The sequence below is a fragment of the Hippopotamus amphibius genome, chromosome 4, assembly GCF_030028045.1.
Source record: "Hippopotamus amphibius kiboko isolate mHipAmp2 chromosome 4, mHipAmp2.hap2, whole genome shotgun sequence".
In the NCBI taxonomy this organism is placed as follows: Eukaryota; Metazoa; Chordata; class Mammalia; order Artiodactyla; family Hippopotamidae; genus Hippopotamus; species Hippopotamus amphibius.
In genome coordinates, this window is record NC_080189.1 from 14,320,716 (window position 1) to 14,340,985 (window position 20,270).

The window sequence follows — 20,270 nt, forward strand, 5'->3', positions numbered from 1 at the left end:
AGAGGTCGCGGCCTAGGCTGCCCGCCCTCCACTTAAGGACCACCCATCTATCTTCCCTCTTTCCGCAAGGCTGACATGAGTCCGGGGACCCAGCTGAGTATTCCACTTAACAGCTGGGTAGCAGTGAGATGGGCGCTCAGACCTCGCCTCCCGCGTGCAGGCTCGGCCCGGTCCCGCTGCAGGTCCCGGCGGCGCACGGCCGCACCACGCCCCGGGCCCGCAGGCCTGCCGCGCCTCCGCCACAGGAGGGCTGGCCCATCCGTGCCCGTCCCCTCCCGGGTACCTCGCCTGGGCTTGAGGCCCGAGGGCTTTCAGAACTGAGCGCAGGAGGGGCCGAGCCAGGCCCGGGTCGGGGACGTGACCTGCGCGAGGTGGCCGCGCGGGCGGAGACAGGGCCGGGCGGCCGCAGGGTCACGGTGCACGCCGCGCGGCGCGAGATGGCTCCCGCCGAGGGCCCGGGCGCTGACGGGCTGCGCGGGGTGGGGGGACCGTGCGGAAGGCCGCGGCGCCGAGAGCCTGGGTGCAGACGAGGAAGGGACGGACACCGCGAGGGCCGGAGGGCCGGGGCGGGCGGCGGGCGAGGACCCGGGCGCCGAGTACGGGGTGGGGAGGAGTCGGGAGGGGTGGAGGTTTGCAGAGAGCCGAGGCCCCGAGGGCGGTGGGGCTCTGGGCGCCAAGGGCGGGGAAGGGGAGCGGCGGGTCGGGGCGCGGAGGACGAGGGATCGGGGCGCGGAGGGCCGGGGATCCGGGCGCCGAGGGCCGGGCGTGGGGCGCAGGGGTCGGGGGCGCCGCGCGCGGAGGAGCCGGGATCGGTGAGCGCAGGGCCGTGGATCCGGGCGCGGAGGCCACGCGACCCGCGTCTTCCGGGACCGCCCGCCCGCCGGCTCGGGGCCCGCCCCTTAAAGCGGACGCGACCCGGACTACGGAAGGGGCTCACCCGGCCCTCGGGTCTTGGGGTCCCAGAAAGAGAATTAACCCCAAACGCCAGCGCGGCCTCCACGCCCCCTCTGCCCGCTGTGCGTCTGCCTCTCTTTAGCTTTCCTTACGAAGAGCGCGGAAACGCGGGAACGCTGGGTGAATTGAAAGCCGGTTCCTGAGCACAGGTCTGGTTTTCAGCTGAGCGGGAAGGGGAGGGTGCTGGGAAGGGTGGGGTGGGGAGTGTTGTCCTTGGGCAGCCGAAGTCCCAGGCTGCCCTGATTTGCGGAACGTGTTTGGACCTCTGGGGAGTGGCTCCGGAAAGAATGTTCATTCATTCAACCAATACTTATTAAGCCCCTGTAATTATTTCTTAAAGTCAATCTAATATTTATCGAGCTCAATAATATCTATCGCGCTGGGTCCTGAGGACATGGAGACAGGCATCCTGACCTTCAGACTCATCACTTCTGAGGAAGACCTCACGGTGAAAGAAGTGAAGAATGGAGAGGACCCGCAGGATGGCGGCTACTTGCAAAAGGAAGGGAGAGCCGTTGGGGTGGGAGCGTGTTCAGTCGCATAAAGAACAAAGCCCCGAAATAGGAAGGTGTTTGGTGTGAGGTTTAGGGGGAGTTTGGTTGTTTAACCTTGAAGAACCAAAGGAAGGTCAGATAGCTCTAGAGAGCAAGGGGAGCAGAACAGAGCTTGGAAATCAGCCAACACAGCCAGGGACGGCCGGGTGGTCTTATGCTCTGCTCTTTGGGGCTTAGGAGGCTGCCTGGCTGGGGTACCGCAGTCACCTCTACGTGCATGACCTTTTATCTCCGTGTGGGTGACAGGCTTCCATAGAAGTCAGCCAGGGGTGGGTCTGAGGGCCTCACAAGTGGAAGGGCCCCCAGGGACATGGCCCATGCCTGCTCCTGGAAGTGTGACTGCCACTCACAGCCTAAGGAGTTCTGGAAAGTGTGGGGACCCCTGCCCTGCTAACTAATAATCTATCTCCAGTTTCCACAAGATGCTGCAGCCCCTTTTGAAGTTCCCAAGATAGAAATCATACCTACCACCGCTGGTTTCAAATATGGCCCGCCACTAATTATGTCCTCCCAGCGTCCTCTAATTTATTTATCTGCTCTGTCCCAAAGGTGTAGAAAATTATATGCCTCTGATTCACCAAAGGGCTCACTGGGGACTTCATCTGAAACCAGAGGCCCTGGGTTCTAGCCCCCTAATTAAGAGGTAACTACATGAGTGCGTGCCTATGTGTGTGCGGGAAGATGGCCTGAGAGGTGACCAAGTCGGTGCCGTTCGCATATCTGGGTTACCAAAGAAGGCTTTGCCGCTTTTGATTATGTACTATGTATGGATGAAAGCAATCTGAGAGATTTGAATGGAAGAAGAAATCAAGTTAAAAACAGCAGAGTGGACTTCCCTGGTGGCACAGTGGTTAAGAATCTGCCTGCCAATGCAGGGGACACAGGTTCGATCTCTGGGCAGGGAAGAGCCCACATGGCACAAAGCAACTAAGCCCGTGCACCACAACTACTGAGCCCACGTGCCGCAACTACTGAAGCCCACACACCTAGAGCCTATGCTCTGCAGCAAGAGAAGCCACCACAATAAAAGCCTTCGCACTGCAATGAAGAGTAGCTCCTGCTCGCCACAACTAGAGAAACCCCACGCACAGCAATGAAGACCCAATGCAGCCAATAAATAAATAAATTTGTTAAAAAAAAATTGTAGATGCAAATCAGTTGTTGTGTTTGGTGGAATTATAAATAAAATTTTTTGATTCCAAAAAAAAAAGAGGTAACCACATGACCTCAGGTGGTTTCTCTGGGCCTCTGTTTCTCCTTAAGCGAACTGGGGAGGAGAGTCTGAAGCTATACAAATTCTCTAGACTTACATCTATGATTCTGGCAATTAGTATCTTTAACAGTAGTTACGAACAAAATTCTGGAGCTAAGTAAGCCTGGCTTCCGTTCTTGGTTCTGTGTAACCTGTATAACCTTAGGACAAGTTATCTCACCTTTTGGAGCCTCTATTCCTCGCTCGTCAGATGGAGGTAAGAACAGAACCTGCCTCTCAGGCTGTTGAAAGCAGGAAGCCAAACTGTACATGACATGCATAACACCAGGGGTCACTAAATGTTAGCAAATATCATTTATATTATCTAGATAAATAGAAGTTGTTCTGTTTCACACATTTGGAGGCAACATCATGGAAGGTCTGACCTCAAATAAGCCCTTTGTGGCATCCTAGAAATTCACCTAACGCGGTGGCTCCCCAACCTTAGCATCCATCAGAATCACCTGAGGGCTCGCCCCATCCCTGGTGTCTGATTCCGTAGGTCTGAAGTGGAGCCTAAGAATTTGCACTTCTAACAGGTTCCCGTATGCTGCTGCTGGTCCTGGGAGCACAGCTTGAGAACTATCGACCTTGTGGTGGTGATGCTGGTGGTGGGGATGGTGATGGTAGTGGTTGTGGAAGCAGTGGTGGTGGTGATGGTAATAAAGGTGCAGCATCTCAAGGAGTTATAGTCACCCAAACAGGTGCAGTTAAGGGATTCCTGTGGCCCATGTGGATTTCAATTAGGAGAACAAAGTTATACATATTGAGACACCATGGGACTTCCCTGGTGGCGCAGTGATTAAGAATCCGCCTGACAATGCAGGCGACACGGGTTCGAGCCCTGGTCTAGGAAGATCCCACATGCCACAGAGCAACTAAGCCTGTCTGCCACAACTACTGAGCCTGTGCTCTAGAGCCAGCTAGCCACAACTACTGAAGCCAGAGCACCTAGAGCCCGTGCTCCACAACAAGAGAAGCCACCGCACTGAGAAGCCCATGCACCGCAAGGAAGAGTAGCCCTGCTTGCCGCAACTAGAGAAAGCCCGTGCACAGCAACGAAGACCCAACACAGCCAAAAAAGAAATAAATAGATAAATAAATTTACTTAAAAAAAAGACACCATGGACAGCAAAATCAGTTGTATCATATGAACCCTAAATCAAAATTGTAAGGGCAATCTTTAAAAATCACAGATGTTGATTTGCAGTCAAGCTGGTTCTCACATGGGTAACTATGTAATGTTTCATGATTGGTAACGGCAGGGATGTATTTAGAATGATTAATGAATTAAGAGGCTGAATATACAAACAGACACTAGCCAGACCGTATGTGACAATAGAACTCTGACCTACAGCCTCTGGGGCAATAAGTCCAGCTTGTCAGGACTTGGTCAATGACAACAGCTTCTCTAATTTTCACCCTCCAACCCAGGGCCAATCAGAAAAAGCCAAATATCCTCTCCAAACCAATCACACGAGATGCCCCAGCCTCCGACCTCCCAGTGTCAACAACCTCCAACTCAGGACACCTGAAGACTTTTCCTTTTTTTCTGTAACCCTTTCCCACTAGCATTTGATTCTTCCCCTTGTACTTGAGTCTTAGCCAAATGTGAGCAAGGGTAGCTGACTCCCTTACTGTAGAAAGCTCTGAATAAATAGCCTCTGCTGTTTTGGGTGGTCTTCATTTATTTCTCTAGAATCTTCACAGTGGTAAGTAAGCCTCCTAATAATAGACAGTTTCTAGCTCTTGGAAATGTTCCTACTGGTATTAACTCTAGTACCTCTAGGTGGCACCAATCGCTTGTAAAGTGCATCCAAGCTTCCTTTGGGTTCCCGCACAGGCCAGGAAAGAATGGGAGGGGGAAAGAGATGCCAAGACCCACCTGGCTGTGCTTATTTTTTCACTTGAGCCACATGACTGTGATTTTAGCATCTCCCACGTGATATTGTTACATAGCAGATGTGATGCAGAGCAAGTATTTGATCAAGATCCTGGAGAAGGGGTTGGGGATGGGGACTTGGCTGGCTCTGGGGTTTTGAACCTCAGCACTTTTGACCTTTGGGGCAGGATAATTCTTCGTTGTGTGTTGGGGGAGAGGCAGGATAAGCTGTCCCAGGGTGTTTAGCAGCATCTCTGGCCTCTACCCACTCAATGCCAGAAACACCCCCCTTTCCCAACTGTGACAATAAAATGTCTTCAACCATTGCCAGATGTCCCCAGGGGAGCAACGTTGTTCCTAGGAGAGGACCACTTCTTGCGGAGGTCAGTTCTCCGCTGAAACCCTTTCAGGATCCTGCTCCCCTCCCCCATCACACACGCTCACTTTCTTCAGAACACATGCCAGGAAGGGACGCCCCTGCACACACCTGCTGCAGCCTCCTCTTTGTCCTCCGCTTGGGCAGGCGCTACACCAGTGTGTCTCCAGTGGGGACGTGAGCCACCTCCACCAAAAACACCTGGGGCGCCTGGCAAACTGCAGATTCTCAGGCTCCCTCCCAGCCTCCCTGCATTAGGAACCCTTTGGGGAAGAGTAGGGTCTGCTTTTCCCCCCCACAAGCCCAAGGGGATTATCAGGGAAAGAAAAAGTTTGAGAGGCACTGACCCCACCCCCTAGGTCCTGCTTGGTACACCTGACCTGCAATTAGCTCCTCAGGGAGCTGGACCCTGGCATGAAAATGCTCTGGGCCACCCACATACACCTACTCCCTAAGCTGGAAGAGTAGAAATATCAGAAATCATCCTGGAAAAGGACACTGGGGGAGGAGGCTCCTGCCCGTGCCCTGCCTGCAGCAGTGATTTTTCCATCCCTTCCTCATGTCGGCCCCTCCCAGCCTCCCTCCCCCTTTCTCTTTTCTTCTCTTTAGCTGAATTGTCTCCATTACTTCTCATGAGATTTCTCCTCCTCTGGTTCCCACCTTCTAGTTTCCTGGATGGCTTCTGCAGCTCTATCCTGGTGCAGGTGCTGCCCCTAAGCTGACATCACATGTCCCAGGCAGGTCCTCTCCTTCCTTGTATGGGGGGAGGGGGGGGCTGGACCGTGTCCTCTGTGAGGCCCCTTCCAGCTCAGCCCGCCATGCTCCACCACGCTGCGTGCAGCTCTGCTGCTGCCAGTCCTGCAACGGGGTCGTGCAATGGGGTCCCGCAATGGGGTCCCGCAAGCTGAGCAGATGACGAGCAGTAGCTCCTGACCGGCAGTCTCGACAGCAAAGCCAGGAGGGGGTTGTCTGGGGTCACACTGCTGGGCTCACCCGGGCTCTGGCACTCATTTGCCGTGGCCTTGGGCGAGGCACCTAGCTCTTCTTGGCAGTTGCATCATTGGTAAAAGAGGCCACTATTAGAACCTACCTCCTGGGTGATCTCTGGGAAGCCTTGACACTCCCTGGCACCCGCCCAGTCACACAGGAAAGAGCAGAATGAGAATGAACACAGGCAGCTGCTTTGTGCTTTTTCAGCCCACCCGAGAGAGTGGGGGCTGGGAGGGACCTGAGGGCCATCTGGCCCCATCTCCCTGGGAACCTGAGACCCACAAACGGGAGTTGCCTTGCCCAAGGTGGCACTACTATCTGGCGCAGTCAGAAGTCACCTGGCTTGCCTTTGGTTAAAATATATATATATATATATTAAAGTTGACATATAGTTGATTTTCAATGCTGTAGCTTTGACCAATATTTTGATTTTGATTTTGATTTGATTTGGTCTGAGAGATATAGGAAGTGGATCAGATATTAGGGCCTTCTAGATATGTGTTCCCCCCAGCAAGGTGTGGCCTCTGAGAGGCAGCACAATGACATACAGCCCTTTGGAGGTCTGAAGGCTGAAATCAGGGTCTTGGGTGGGTGCTAGCAGTGGGGACCAGCGGGTAGGCTTTAAGCCCAGAGATGTGGTGCCCAGATCCTAATGTTGTGTGATGAAAATGTTTGAAGGGGATTCTTGCCTCCCCCTCATGTCTGAGGAGACCGCCTAGTTGGTCAGGAAATAGAGGGGAAGGCTCGTGTCCCCAACACAGTCCAGAGCCCGTCCAGCTGCCCTACTGTGTCCTGGAATCACAGTGCACGGGAAGAGCGAGACCTGCTTAAACACAGAAATTTGTGCCTCTAAAAGAGTATCTCAATTACCATCCTCTAGTTCCTTTCCCTGCAGTTCAACTGGATCTTCCAAAAGGAAGGAACAGAGAAGAGTATAAGTGTAGAGGGTAAGGGCATTGTAGGTGTGAAACTTCAGACTTTGTCTAGAGGTGAAAGATGCAGGCCTTCTGTGACTTGGTTCTCTGCTTTTTGTCACAGACACACTAATCCTTGTAAAGTTGTGAACGCTTTAATTCTTTATGGAAAAAAACATGAGCATAGGAGTGAAACAGATGGCACTTGTGCAAAAATTACAGATTATTGTGATATTTGCCAATTCAGTGATTCTTTGAGATTTCCAGGGGCACCCTGACAAATGTCAGTGGTCTGTGGTGATAAAAAAAATGTCACTTACTCCACAGCACCCCCTAAAGGGCTCCCATAACTTCTACTCTCCCAGCACCAATACTGGAGGTAGAAGGCAGGAGAGCAGGAATGGGGGGGGGTGGGGAGGGCAGGGGGAGGAGAGCAAAGCGCTCGATTGCAGCGAAGACAGGCCCTTCAAAGCCAGGGGAGGATGTAGGAGCCCCAGGACCTGCAGTCTGGGCTCTGCTCACCCGTTGCCCCTGGGTGGCCTCCACTTCCCCTGCCCCATTCTTCCCCTCCCATCCCACACGTCCTGGATGACATTTGATTGGGACCAGGAACAAACCCAGCCTGGGTTTGAGGTTTGGGTGGGATGGTCGGCTTGGTTTTATTTCTTCAGAGGGAGGCAGCCAGGGGTTGTGGTAGGACAGGCAGGAGCTTGCATCCAGCTGTCTCTAGGCTGGAGAGAATGGGCCATGGATGTGATGCGAATAGCATAGAACAAGAACGGCAGGAGGGAGATGGCTTCCTGGGGAGGAAAGGAGTAGGATTCCTGCAAAAGACTGAGGGAACCCTGCCACCAGCCCAGATGGCTTCGCGGGCTTAGGTCCACGCGTGAGGGGTGAGGAGAATCTTCGCCATGGGCATGTCAAGGTGAGGTTGTGGACGTTCCCTGCCCCTAAAATAGGCTCCTTCCTTGCTCTACCTCATCCAAATGTCATGTCCCCAAACATAGATGATTCCTCTCCCAATGCCAGCTTCTAGATAAAATAATAATTAAAAAAAATAACCAAACTTCTCATCTATCATCTACTGTGTGTATAACTTTCGACTATCCTCTGGCAGGCCAGTGGTATTGAGATAGGAGTTCCTGCCGGGCAAGGAGTTGAAAAGGGACGGGTCACAGTGACCCAAGCAGGGCGTACGCAGTCTCTAGGGAGGGGTGTCAGAGATGCCTGTGGCTTCCAGAGGGGGAAGCATAACCAGGACAAGGGACTTGCAGTGGGCAGAGCCCCTGCTCGCAGGCAACCTGGTGTGACTAAAAGGCCTAGACCCGTGTGACCTCAAATAAGTCCCATAACCTCTTAGAACTTGGCTTTCCCGCCCATACATTGGTAGGGATGATGTGTAATTGCCCAGGAGTGTGGAGCAGATCAGGCATAGGTGAAGTGCCTACGCTTATATTCTGTACCCTCTATGCTTATATTCTGAAACGTGAAAAGACACTCAGGATGTGTTTAGCATCCCAAAGGAACTTAAATTTGGGGCAATTTGGGGGAGAGTAGATGTTCAAAGACTCCTCCTCAGGCTCTCTCCTTGTCTTATTGAGACTAGCCTCCCTTTCCTGGTCCTGCAGTTCTCCTTCATTTGGCTTATAGCTGAGAGGATGCCGGCTCTGTGCTGCTAGCCATGCTCTGGCAGAAGGCCCTGGTCCTAAAAGGGGTGGGGAGAGAGGGAAGCTCAACTCAGAGGGGAGAAGAAACACTGCCTGCTGCCCTCGTCCCTCCTTGAACCCTGAGCACCGCTGTGCTCCTGCAAAGAAAAGTGATTAGGAAAAGAATAACAAACAGGCGCTGAGGGAGAGTGCCCCCCATGGACCAGACCCGGTACTACACCCTTCACTTGAAGATCCGCTTTAATTCCGCGAACACCATAATAAGGTGGGTTATAACCGCTCTTTCCACCATACAGATGAAACGATGAGAGTCAGAGGCCACGCAACCTGCTCCAGAGCAGGATTTGGCTCTTTGTCCCAGAGCCTGTGCTCCTCAACAGGATGCTGAAGGAAGAGGAGGGCGGGGATAGAGATGGTCTGCCGTGCCTCGTGGCCATTCTAGGTGGAAAAAGCAGGATTCAAGATCAAGAAAAATCAAATCAACTCTGTCCCCGCTCCTCCCACCCGCACCTTTCCCGACTGAGGCCAGGCCTCATTTTCCAACGTGGGGAAAAGCTGAGGACAGTCCAGGAGGCCAGGGAGAAGAGAGGGCCACTGAGAGGGTCTTCCAGGCTCTAAGGCACAGCTCTCCACCCCCCCACCCCCTTGGAGGGCTACCCTGCCCTCTGGAGCTGAAGAACCAGGGCTGGGAGGGACCAGGGGGAGCATCAGCTGGGAAAGCTCCAGGGAGCCAGCAGGGACTCGACCACACAGGAAAGGAGGGAAGGGAGCCAGGTATGGGAGGGACCCCTGACTGGGTGACAGAATCATCAATGACCCAAGGATGGGAACAGCCAGCCCCAAGGAGCAGGAGGGTTGGGGGCTGTGACAGGCAGGCAGGGGTGGAAACTCGCAAAGTACAGGCTCCAGCATTGCTCATCAGCGTGTGACCCGATGAGCTGAGGCAGGGATATTTTTCTACAAGTTAGTGTCCAGAACTCAAAGATGAAGGAGCAGAGCAAGGAGTGGCTGCCTGCCACCTAGAAGATGCCATAAGAGGCTCCCAGGCCTCCTCTCTGATTGCCCAAGTGAGATGTGACTGGCAGTTTGAAAGCCACAACATTGAAGGTGGTCCGCCTGTCCTGTGCATTGGGTTGGGGGAGGCAGCCAGGGGGCCTCTCAGCTCAATTGTTCTCCAATTGCCCTTTTTTCCACTTTGCAGTTTGCCTCATGATAACCCAGGACCTGGGGAGTAATTAATCCTCAAGAAGCCAAGTCTCCGATCTTTTTTTAGGAAGTGAAAACTTATTGGATGATGCTTTAGCAAACAATAATTTAAATGCTTACACACAAAAAAAACAAAAACCTGCCTATGCCTTGCAAATTTGTATTCCAAAAGTTTACCATGTTTAGTTGAAACAGGTATGGTATGAAGGAGTTTAGGGAGGCTTGAGGAGGTCTACAAAAGCTTCAAAGATCTTATAGAATGAGCAAACCCCTCCTTGAAGAAGGAGACAGAGCTTTTCCGTCTTTGTGACTTTGATATCTGAATAAGCCCCTCAGACCTCAGGCCTCCAGTCTGTATGAACTACCTAGGCAGTATTTAATGTTCCCCCACATTTTGCAACCCTTTATTTTCTCTTTCCCCTCTCTCCTGCACACCCCTTTTCTGAATTTGTAGGCTAACCTCTCTCTCCCTTTTCACCCCTTGCCTAGGCTTTGGGTCCCTCCTTCTAGGAGCCTTGGGCGAAAGACAAGAATGACTTCCCTGGGGGTGTAGAGATGGGCCTGGAGCCTTCCCCCCACACCCATAAATCACCACTGCCAACTCCATCTCCCTTTCAGCAGGCAACTCCTCTGCTCAGAAACTTTATGTGGTCCCCCACTGCCCTCAGCATCAACTGCCCACAGCATTTTCACGTGTACTTCTCATTTGGCAGTCCTAGATCGTGCCAGTCTGTGTTCCTTGATCCTTTGTCCTACGCAAGTGGGGGCAGCAGGCACCAAAAGTCATTTCTCCTCTGGGAAGCTTTTCCTGACCGCCAGGCCCCCGCCCCCCGCCCTCCTCGCCCGGTATGGGAGTCTTGTGCCCCGCGCTCAGGGCCCCTGGGCTTTCACTGACAGTGTCAGGGTGTTGGCGCCCCAGACAGACTTGGAGCTGCAAGGGGCAAGGGTGGCGGCTGACTCGTTGCCTAGGGTGCCCCAGCCCCCAGCCCTGCGCCTGAGCCCTAGTAGGTGCCCCACAAACGCCTAAAATGACTGGAATGAATTGAGGGCAGGGAGTGTCGCCGCCGCCACTCCAGTGCATCTATATCAGGGTCTCAGTCCCCGGCTGAGCGCATTGCGCGGATAAACCCCGGGCCGGGTGGAGACGGAGCCGGCCACTCGGTGGTCTCCAGCAAAGAAAGGGTTAAGCCGCCATCTCCCCACCCCATCCCCCCAAAAAGGGCGAGGGGAAGAGTCCGGCAGAAGGTCCTGTTTACGGGAGCCGCTCGCGTCCGCGCGGCCCTCGGAGAGGCGTTGCCGTGGCAACGGGCCGGGCGCCCGCCAGCTGCGGATGAGCTCACGGAGCAGCAGCAGCGGCGGCGGGCGGGGGGCGGCGGGGCGCGCGGCCCGGCTCAGAGCCGCCGCGCCGCGGGGAGAGGAAGGGGCCGCCGGCCGAGCCCGCCCTCCACTTGCCCACAGCGGCGGCCGGGCGGCGGGGACGCGAGCGGAGGGCGCCGGGAGAGGCCCGGCGGACAGGAGCGCGGGGGGCTGCGGGCCATGGCGCCGCGGGCCCCCGCCGCCCGCCGCCCCCGCCCGCCCGGGCGCCCCCGAGCTGCGCCTCGGAGCCCGCGGAGCCGCGGCCCGCCGGGAGGTAGGGCCGGGCCGGGGGACGCCGGGGTGGGGACCGAGGAGGGGACGCGCGGGGGGCGGGGGGGAGAGCGGAGACGGCCGGAGCTGCCCCAACCCGCGGCTGGGAAGTGGCTCTTTGCAGACCGAACGCTGGGTTTGCCGTGTGCGGACGTGGGGACCGTGGCGCTTCAGCCCGACCTGCGGGTCTAGAGCAAAGTGCTGCCCGGACGTCCTTCCGGGAACTCGGGAGGCCGTTGGGCCCGCGCCGGGGAAACCTGCAGAAACCGGGCAGAGCCCCCGCCCTGCGCCGTGCTGGGTCCCGCGCGAGTGTGTGTGTGCGTACGTGCGTCTGTGTTTAGAGAAAGAATCGAGAAAGGCTGAGCAGCCAGGCCCCCCTCACTGCGGTCCGAGTTTGCAGTGTTGAGAAACAGGAAAGTGAAGTTGATGGTATGATCTTATTTCTCCCACTATTCGCCTCAGGATGGAGTTGGGAGCAGATGGAGCCCAGGGGGAGTCTGTTCACAACACGGGATGTAAAGATGTTTAGGAGGGTCGCAGGGAACGGACTCAAACCACTGAGGAGAGCTAGACCTCAGCGGGGGAACCCTGGCCTTGAGGGGATGGGTGGGGCAGCTGGTCGTTGCCCTCCAGGGGCAGAGATGGGGGCAGGGGAAGGGCACTGACTTGTCTTAACCAGCTGGTGCTGGGAAAGAAGCAGGCGGACTTCTAGCTGGTGTTAAGATGTGCTTCAGGGATGAGACTTCTCTAATGTTCTAAATGACACAGGGTCATAATGGCCCCAGAGTTATAATAGGCACTCTGAAGTAATTTTGTTATTCAACTCTTACACCTGCGGTGGTTACTACATAAAAGAGAAGAAAATTCTTTCTGCTTGTGGCATCAAGTATCAGACACACCAGAGGAGTGGAGTAGAACGTCTTTGGGGTGGGCCGCCTAGGGTGAGCAGAAGTCTGCAGGGAGTCAAGGGCAAACTAACTTTATAGGAAGCGCAGTGAAAAGGCTGGCCTTCAGTCCTTCTTTTCCAGAAGAGTTGAACTCTAGCTGTGTCGTGCATTCATTCACTTGAGCTCTACAGCTCAGCATGCTAGGCGTTAGGGACACAGTGATGACTAAGATATCTCCCTTCCTTCCAGACACTCACCATCCTACCTGAGTAGTCAAACAAAAAATTAAATCCAGCCTGCATCTGGCCTGGCTGTGAGTGCTGTGTGCTAGAGCAGGACCGCCCAGCTCAGGGGAAGCCCATGGAACGGATAGGGCCAGGCTGAGCCCTGAAAACCCTTCACCAAGAAAGCAAAGCAGGGAAGGTTGTTTCGGGCTGAGGGAACAGCATGTGCAAAGTCACCAAGCAGGAGGGAGGAGGACAGGAAAGTCTGGGGAGAATTCATGGTTGTAGTTCCCAGAGAGAAGGAGGATCTCGCTGAGGCAGGAGCCATGGGATCAGTCTGTATCCTAGAAAGTTCACTCTGCTGGCTGCGTGGAGGCTCAGAGGAGGCTGAGACCAAGACCTTGCAGCACCCAGGCTGCTGTTACTGATGCACAGGATGATGGCAGTGGTGATGTGAGATGGAAAGAGCCAAGAGATAAAGAGGCGGGACCTGGGGACAGACTTGGGTACAGGGTCAGAGAATTTAGATGAGAACTAAATGCAGAAAAGCTCAGGAGAAAACGCAGCAAAGCAAAAGGAATGGATGTTTTGAATGGCCTGAATTTAGAGGATTATAACACTTGGACAACGAATTTGGCTCTAAATTTTCTGACAGCTTAGAGACAAACAAAAATACACTAGATCACACAGTTCTGGATTTTGGACAAGAGAAAGCATACAAATTCATTTTCAGGACAGATTTTTTTCCTGGAATTGAGCTCAGCTGGGAGTTTGTTGTGTGGAAGTTTGTGTAAAGACTAAAGAATGACATAAAAAAAGCCTTCATTGTCAGGACTTCCCTGGTGGTCCAGTGGGTAAGACTCCACGCTCCCAGTGCAGGGGGCGCGGGTTCGATCCCTGGTCTCCTGGTCGGGGAACTAGATCCCGCATGCATGCCACACCTAAGACGTCCACATGCCACAACTAAGAGTCAGCATGCCACAACTATGAAGCCTGCATGCCGCAACTAAAAAAAAAAAAGATCCCGCATGCTGCAACGAAGATCCTGTGTGCCACAACTAAGACCCAGAGCAGCCAAAATAGAATAAATAATTAAAAAACAACAGCAACAACAACTTCATTGTCAGTGTTACAAAAGATGGGAAGATAAAATTCCGCATGACTATCTTCCTATATCATCTTCCCGTTATGACTTGGGGATATACTACATGTCGCGGGGGGCGGGGAGGGGGCAGGTAGGTGAGTGCCAGCTCAGGCCTGTGGGCAGTTGTGATGCAGGACAGTGAGGGCCCAGCGACTCCTATATGGAGGAGCCCGTAGGCTCTCAAGTGTACGAAGAGGTGATAACTACTTTAATGAACGTAGAGAGCACGGCACCTCGGGTGCCCACCATGAAGGGGGAGGCAGGCACATCCTGGCATGGCCCGTAGCCAGGTGGGCTGACACTGGTCTGGAGAAGAGGCCTGGTAGGGCAGAGTACTGGGAATGTTGGCATCAGATATCCTGACCAAAGAGAAACAGAATGGGAAGAACACTTCAGGATTCCATTCAGCTGGGCGAGTCTACTTCCCCTCGTGGTCCAGGTCTTTCTGCCCTCAGACCTGATGTTAAGGCTACTTCTGGGGGTGAGGAAAGAGGGGGACGCAAGACACCAGAGAGCCACTCTACTCAGGTCAGGGAGGGTGGGAAACTTGTGCTCTGCAGCTTGAGGAATGTTGCCGAAGAACATTGTAAGGTTCCACACTCAGTTGCACTTCTCCTCACCAGGCCCTTCCCACTGGTTTCTGCAGAAAGGTGCATCTGCAGAATCTATGTCAACGCATTTCTAATCTGCCCTCCAAAGTGTAAACCACCTTTTGCCAACGGTAGAAGTCTTAACTTAACGTTGAGTAGATATGATAATCTACTCCATCCGCCCCCACCCCACCCCCGCCCCATCACAATTCTTAGCATTTTGAGCTCAGGGTACACATTAGAACACACATGTAAATGGGGGGGGGAGGGGCGGGCATTTTTTAAACAACGGATGCCGAGGCCCTGCCCCAGACCAAGTAAATCAAAATCACTGAGCGTGGCCCCTGGGCATCAGTATTTTTAAAAGGTCCCAAGGTTGAGAGTAGCTGCTTTAACAATCACCTGGAGGGCTCATCACAGCAGGGGACAGAAAGCTCAGATTCCAAAAGCAAGGACCCCATAGAATTTAAAATTTGGAAGCTTGTTACTCACAAGGAAATCAACTGGCTAGTCAGCCTTCAACATCAAGATCTAAAGTCACCTTGAACAGATACAGATAAAGATGCTAGTAACAGACACATGTATGTGAGGTTTTGTGTGTATGTGTGTGAAGCACTTGTTTTGAACAGAAATTCTAAAAACATAATTACAAGCCTTCTATAGTTAGATCTGTCTGGTCTAATACTACTGTATGCCGTGCTGCACCTTAGCCAAAACGGAAAAGCTTCAGCACCTTTCTCTTTTTTGCCTGGGACCCACATAGGTCTGTCTTTCTTGAGTGCTGAGGATCTGAGCTTTGGATTCTTTTTTTTTCATTTTTTAAAAATAATTTTTAAAAATATGTATTTAGGTTGCACTGGGTCTTAGTTGCAGTGTGAGGGATCTTTAGTTACAGCATGTGGATGCTTAGTTGCAGCATGAGGGCTCTTAGTTGCAGCATGCATGTGGGATCTTGTTCCCCAGCCAGGGATCGAACCAAGGTCCCTGCATTGGGAGTGGGGAGTCTTACCCACAGGACCACCAGGGAAGTCCCTGGATTCTTTCTACTTCCCTCCTGATATTCAAGTATATGTGTTCTCTGACCTCTGTCTTCTAGATTGGAAAGAAGCTGGGAGAATTAGTTTGCAATTTAACATGTATAAAGTCTCAATCAAAAGGAATGAATCTCTAAGAGCTGAATTTCATAACTCTGACAGGATAATAGGGGAAATATTTTGAGGCTCAATGGCTTTCCCAACAGCCCTCAAATATACCTTGCAGGCAGTTGCTTCTTTGGCTGTGAGTGAAGCTGACTCAGCCTCCCCCACTATCTCTGGAATCCAGCCCCCTTTTTTTGCTTCCTCAGGGTCCATGTAATGTCTAACAGGTACTCATGAGTGACAAAGACCACTGCTTGTGCCTTTTGTCACTCCCAGTCTCCTGTGTCCATGCATGGTCCCTTCTTGCAAACAGCTGCCACAGGTACCCTGGGCTCTCTTTGAAACCCCTTCCTGGCCACCAAACAGAGGGACTCATAGGCACAACTGCCCCTTTAATGATGGGAGGCAAGTCAGTGCCTGGAACTGAGATGAGTGATTAACTCTGTTCTCTACATCTGACGTCCAAAAGACAGCAGTATGTCGGGAAGCCAGAGTCAGACCATCTTTCACCCTCGTGTTAAAATCATTGTCTGATTTGGGCAAAAATTTATCCCAACTCAGCTTGCCTAGAAGTTAAGCCCTTTGCCAGCTGGAGCCCAGAATTGCTTTCTCTTTGATTTCCCTTTGACACTTTCATCCTTGGCCTGTGGTCCGCTGAAAGAGGCGTGAGCCTGAGACTCCCTTTTCCAACTAGCTGAACTATGAAAAGCCAAGTCATGGCTCCTTCCCACCCCACCCCACCAGACTTAGGGAAGGAAGGGGTGTATCACCCTCGAAGCAAGCTTAGGGAAGAGCTTAGCTTCCCTCTGTATTGGAGAACCAAGAGGTTCCATGCTTCCCTTCAGAAGGAAGTGAGAGCAGGATTGAGCCGGAGAGTGGGGACAGGACAGGAAGCCATGACTGTGACCATGACTGTTCTTCCATGGTACCCAGGCCTTCCAAGGGCTGCATGCCTTATCGGGAGGACTGTCAGACCAGTTCAAGCAGAGTATCAAACACATTTCCTTTCTTTTTCTTAAAAAGTGTACTTAAAAGTTTTAAGATTACTTTTATATACATACTTTTATATACGCATATATATTTATATGTAAACTATGAAAGTTATCCTTGTTGTAAAATATTTAAGTAATACATAGAAAGAACACAATGAAAAAGGAAAGTTTTCCCCATACCGACTCCCTCCTCAGAGGCACTCCCTGTTTGGTAGATATACCAAATCCCCCTAGACTTCTTTTCTTTACATGTGGTATATTTTGTTTGTTTGTTTGTTACAAAAATGGAAGCATGCTCTCATAACTGAATCGTATCTTGTGAGAATAATTCCATGTGGGACATACATAGTCCTCTGCTTCCTAACAGCTGCCTAGTCTTCCTCTGTATGGATCGATTTCGTTTGTTTAACGTGTTATCTATTGATGAGCAATTAGTTGTTTCTGACTTTAGTCACTGCAAACACTCTCCAGCACTGTTCCAACATTTCTGTAAGATAAATTCCCAGAAGTGGAATTGCTAGGCTAAAAGATTTCAAAGCCAAACGTATGTTGACTCTATCTGTGCCCAGTGATGGATATTTTAAAAATAAGATTCTGATACACAGTCCTTAAGAAAATTATAAAATATTATTACCTCTCTCTCGCCTAACCCAAGCATCCCCACCCTAGTTCCCCACTGAATTTACTATGAATTTCTATTTAAGAGAATATGAAAGTTAAAATTCGTAGTGTGGTAATTCAGGGAAGCAATCTATTATTGTGAGTTTTGTTACATTTAAAAAGGCAACATATTGAAACTGGAGTTTCTAAGAGATTTTTTTTACGTTATGGATCATCACCCAACAAATTGTCCCATAATTGCCTCTGCTGCTGGTTTTGGGTTCCCAAAGTCTTGATCTCACATAACCACGATTTCACATAATTGTGGAGGCTGAAACCTGCGATGGGTGGGGTGGGTCACACCCAAGAGACAAGCCAGGGCAATAATCCAAGGTGCCTCTCTCTTTCTCCCTCATACTTCCCTGCTTTTCAGGAGAAAAGGTGTAGTAAGGGTCAAATTTGATTTAGTACCAAGTTCTCTGCAAATCCACTGTGGATAATGGCTAGGTAACCATATTTACAAAGTGGGACACTGGGGAAGTAAAAAGGGAGCACTAAAGATACATCGTTAATTGATATACAGCAGGCCTCTCCTGGGACTGTTCCTGCAAACTGCCACCCGGTGAAGGGTTGTACGTGCCCATCCATTCTCCCTGCTGGTCCAGGTGCATTGACGTAGGGACGTGATTCTGTGCCATCCCTCTCCCCCCCGCCAGCCTTTCTCATCCCCCATAGAGTAGAGGCCTGAGTGCAGAGAAGGAGGAGAGGGCGTCAGGTGGCTAACCTGGTGCTGCGTGTCAACTCCTTCCCACTGAATGAGTCAGAGCAGACAGGTGCCACTGTCCCTGCTCCCCACAGCTCACTAGGTAAAAAGTAGCAGCTGCCTTTCCCCAGCAAATTGGAACCATTAAGGCAGGACACTTCTCTAGTTTTATTTGTACTTCTCACGTCCCTGGGAAATACAGGCTCAGCCTCCCCAGATGACCGAGCAGAGGCATTTGTGTGGAATCATGCCACAAATCAGGATCAAAACGGCTCTTGTGTGGTCAGGAGAGAAGTTAGCTGGGGAGAAGCCATAGAACACAGATTCGGTCGCTGGGCAGGAGAGATGGGGCAGCATGAGACATAGAACTTGCGTCGCCTGCAGCTGGAGTGGGACCAGTTTCTCAGCCATAGACTTAGTCAGGTCGGTGGCTGGGAAGACATGGAGGAGCTTCCCACCAAAGCAGCTTGCGGGTGCGCTGGGCTTCTGCCAGGGCAACGTCTCTAGCTCGCTAGGGGCTCAGAGGGATGTCTCCACTTGATACTCGGAGCTGGAGGTGAGAGTTGTTCAGAAGTGGAATGAAGTGTGTGGTCCTCCAACCCCAAGTGTAACTCCCTGGCAGCCTGACATCCTTTACATCTGGTCCATTTCATCATCTGTGTTTGTGACAATCAACAAACATACACAAGCTCCCAGGACATCAAAAAGGGACCAGTGCTCTGTTTATCTCCCAGCTGAACGATGCATCTAACTGGATAGAAAAACATCAGAGAGGAGAGGCTCCTTGATGCCTCCCAAAATGATGAGACTTGGAGAGACAGAGACAGAGTCAAGAGAGGCTCCTGTTTCAAGCTATCCTTTCACCTGAGCACAGGGCAGCCAAGATCCTTGGCCTGGGACAGAGGGAAGAGAGAAAAGAGTCAGAGGCTGCTTCTAGGTACATACACAACTCAGGTTCAGGCCGCCTGTTGACTGGAGAGCAAGAGAAGAATGCTGCTTTGAGGATGGGGAGACAGAGCACCTGGAAGAACCCCTAGGGCGGTTCCACAGTCTCCTTCTCACGTCCCTGAGATCTGGCCTCCATCCCTAACCATCTGTGGAGACTTTATCCCGTCACTCATGATGCAGCCATTGAACAGCTCATTCGCTGTTCTCGTTGTTTTTGAGTTTCCTGACGTATGCAACGCACCTGACCCAGGTCACAGTTGATATAAAACTGGTTTGGTGACACATCTGTGCCACTTGTTGAAACGCTGAAAGTCTTCTGTAAATAGTCACTTCCAATGTCCCACAATCCTAGGACCCCCTAGATCAGATCCAGCCGTTAAAGGGTCAACAGCAAGGCCATTGGAATTGGCTGGTGTCCGAGCCCCACCTTTGTGAAGTATTTCAAATAATGCCTCCTCCCCCGAGACACCGCACCACCTGGGTTGTCCTAATTGTCTTTGGAAAAGGAGATCTTCCCTCATTCCTTTTCTTCTTCTCTTTCAACAAGCATTCATACCACACCCACAAGAGACCAAGATCTGGTCTAGACACTGCAGAGGAGTAAAAAGAAGCCCAATGCAGGTGTTCTGTCATGAGGCCTCCCTGTCCACTTGGAAGGCCCGGATGAAGAGACATTAAAAAGAACTGAGTCAAGAGCTGGGTAACAGGGGCAAAATCAGAGTCAGCCCCTCATTGCAATTCTTCACTCTCTTCTTTGGCTTCACTTTCTCCCTCAGAGAGCTTGTCCATGCTCACCGGCTCTTCAGCTGCATCCCTAGTTTACACCTCCAGGGTTGTTCTTTCACCAGACTCTTAGATCTCTACCACTGACTGCCTGCTCTACACGTTTCCTCTCTCTCTTTTTTTAAAGGCCTATTTTAAACGTTATTTTTTTTAAATTATTTTTTAAATATTTATTTATTTATTTTGGTTGCGCTGGGTCTTAGTTGCAGCATGTGGAATCTTTAGTTGTAGCATGCAAACTCTTAGTTGTGGCATGCCTGTGGGATCTAGTCCCCTGACCAGGGATCGAACCCAGGCCGCCTGCATTGGGAGCACCGAGTCTCACCCACTGGACCACCAGGGAAGTCCCTACACATTTCCTCTTGAATATACAAAAAGAACATGTATCTTCATCATGTCTCCGCTTTATGTTCCGAGGAGAACAAACCTTACCTCTTCTTTATGATTCCAGAACGTCTCCAAGTCTCATCCGCCAGCCCTTGCATCCTCCTCTCCGCGGTTCCCCATCAGTTTTGTCTGGGGCAGGATGCATCCCCTTTTCCTCATGCTCTGGCCTCGCCTGAACACTCTCCCCACTATGGGCACCCAATCTAGTCAGAGGGCCACCAGATTCTACCTCTTCTCTGAAGCAGTCCGTGACTCCTCTGACTTGTTGCCTGCCTCTAAATTCCTCCAGTTATATTTATTTCATATTTACCACTGTAGTTTGAATTTAGTCCCCAAGCCACTCTCACGTTGTGGCTTCCGTTAAATGTGTATCAGGCATTCCCTGGACTGAT

The 20,270-nt window shown here is 51.9% G+C and overlaps 1 protein-coding gene across 1 annotated transcript in view; it reads left to right on the plus strand.

The window, feature by feature from the left end:
- The first annotated feature begins 11,305 nt into the window (after nucleotides 1–11,305).
- DENND2A (DENN domain containing 2A) overlaps nucleotides 11,306–20,270 on the plus strand; it is a 91,574-nt gene continuing 82,609 nt past the window's right edge. Inside the window, exon 1 of the mRNA XM_057733641.1 lies at nucleotides 11,306–11,425. The gene's annotated coding sequence lies outside the window, so the exon portion shown is untranslated. The remainder of the gene's footprint in view (nucleotides 11,426–20,270) is intronic.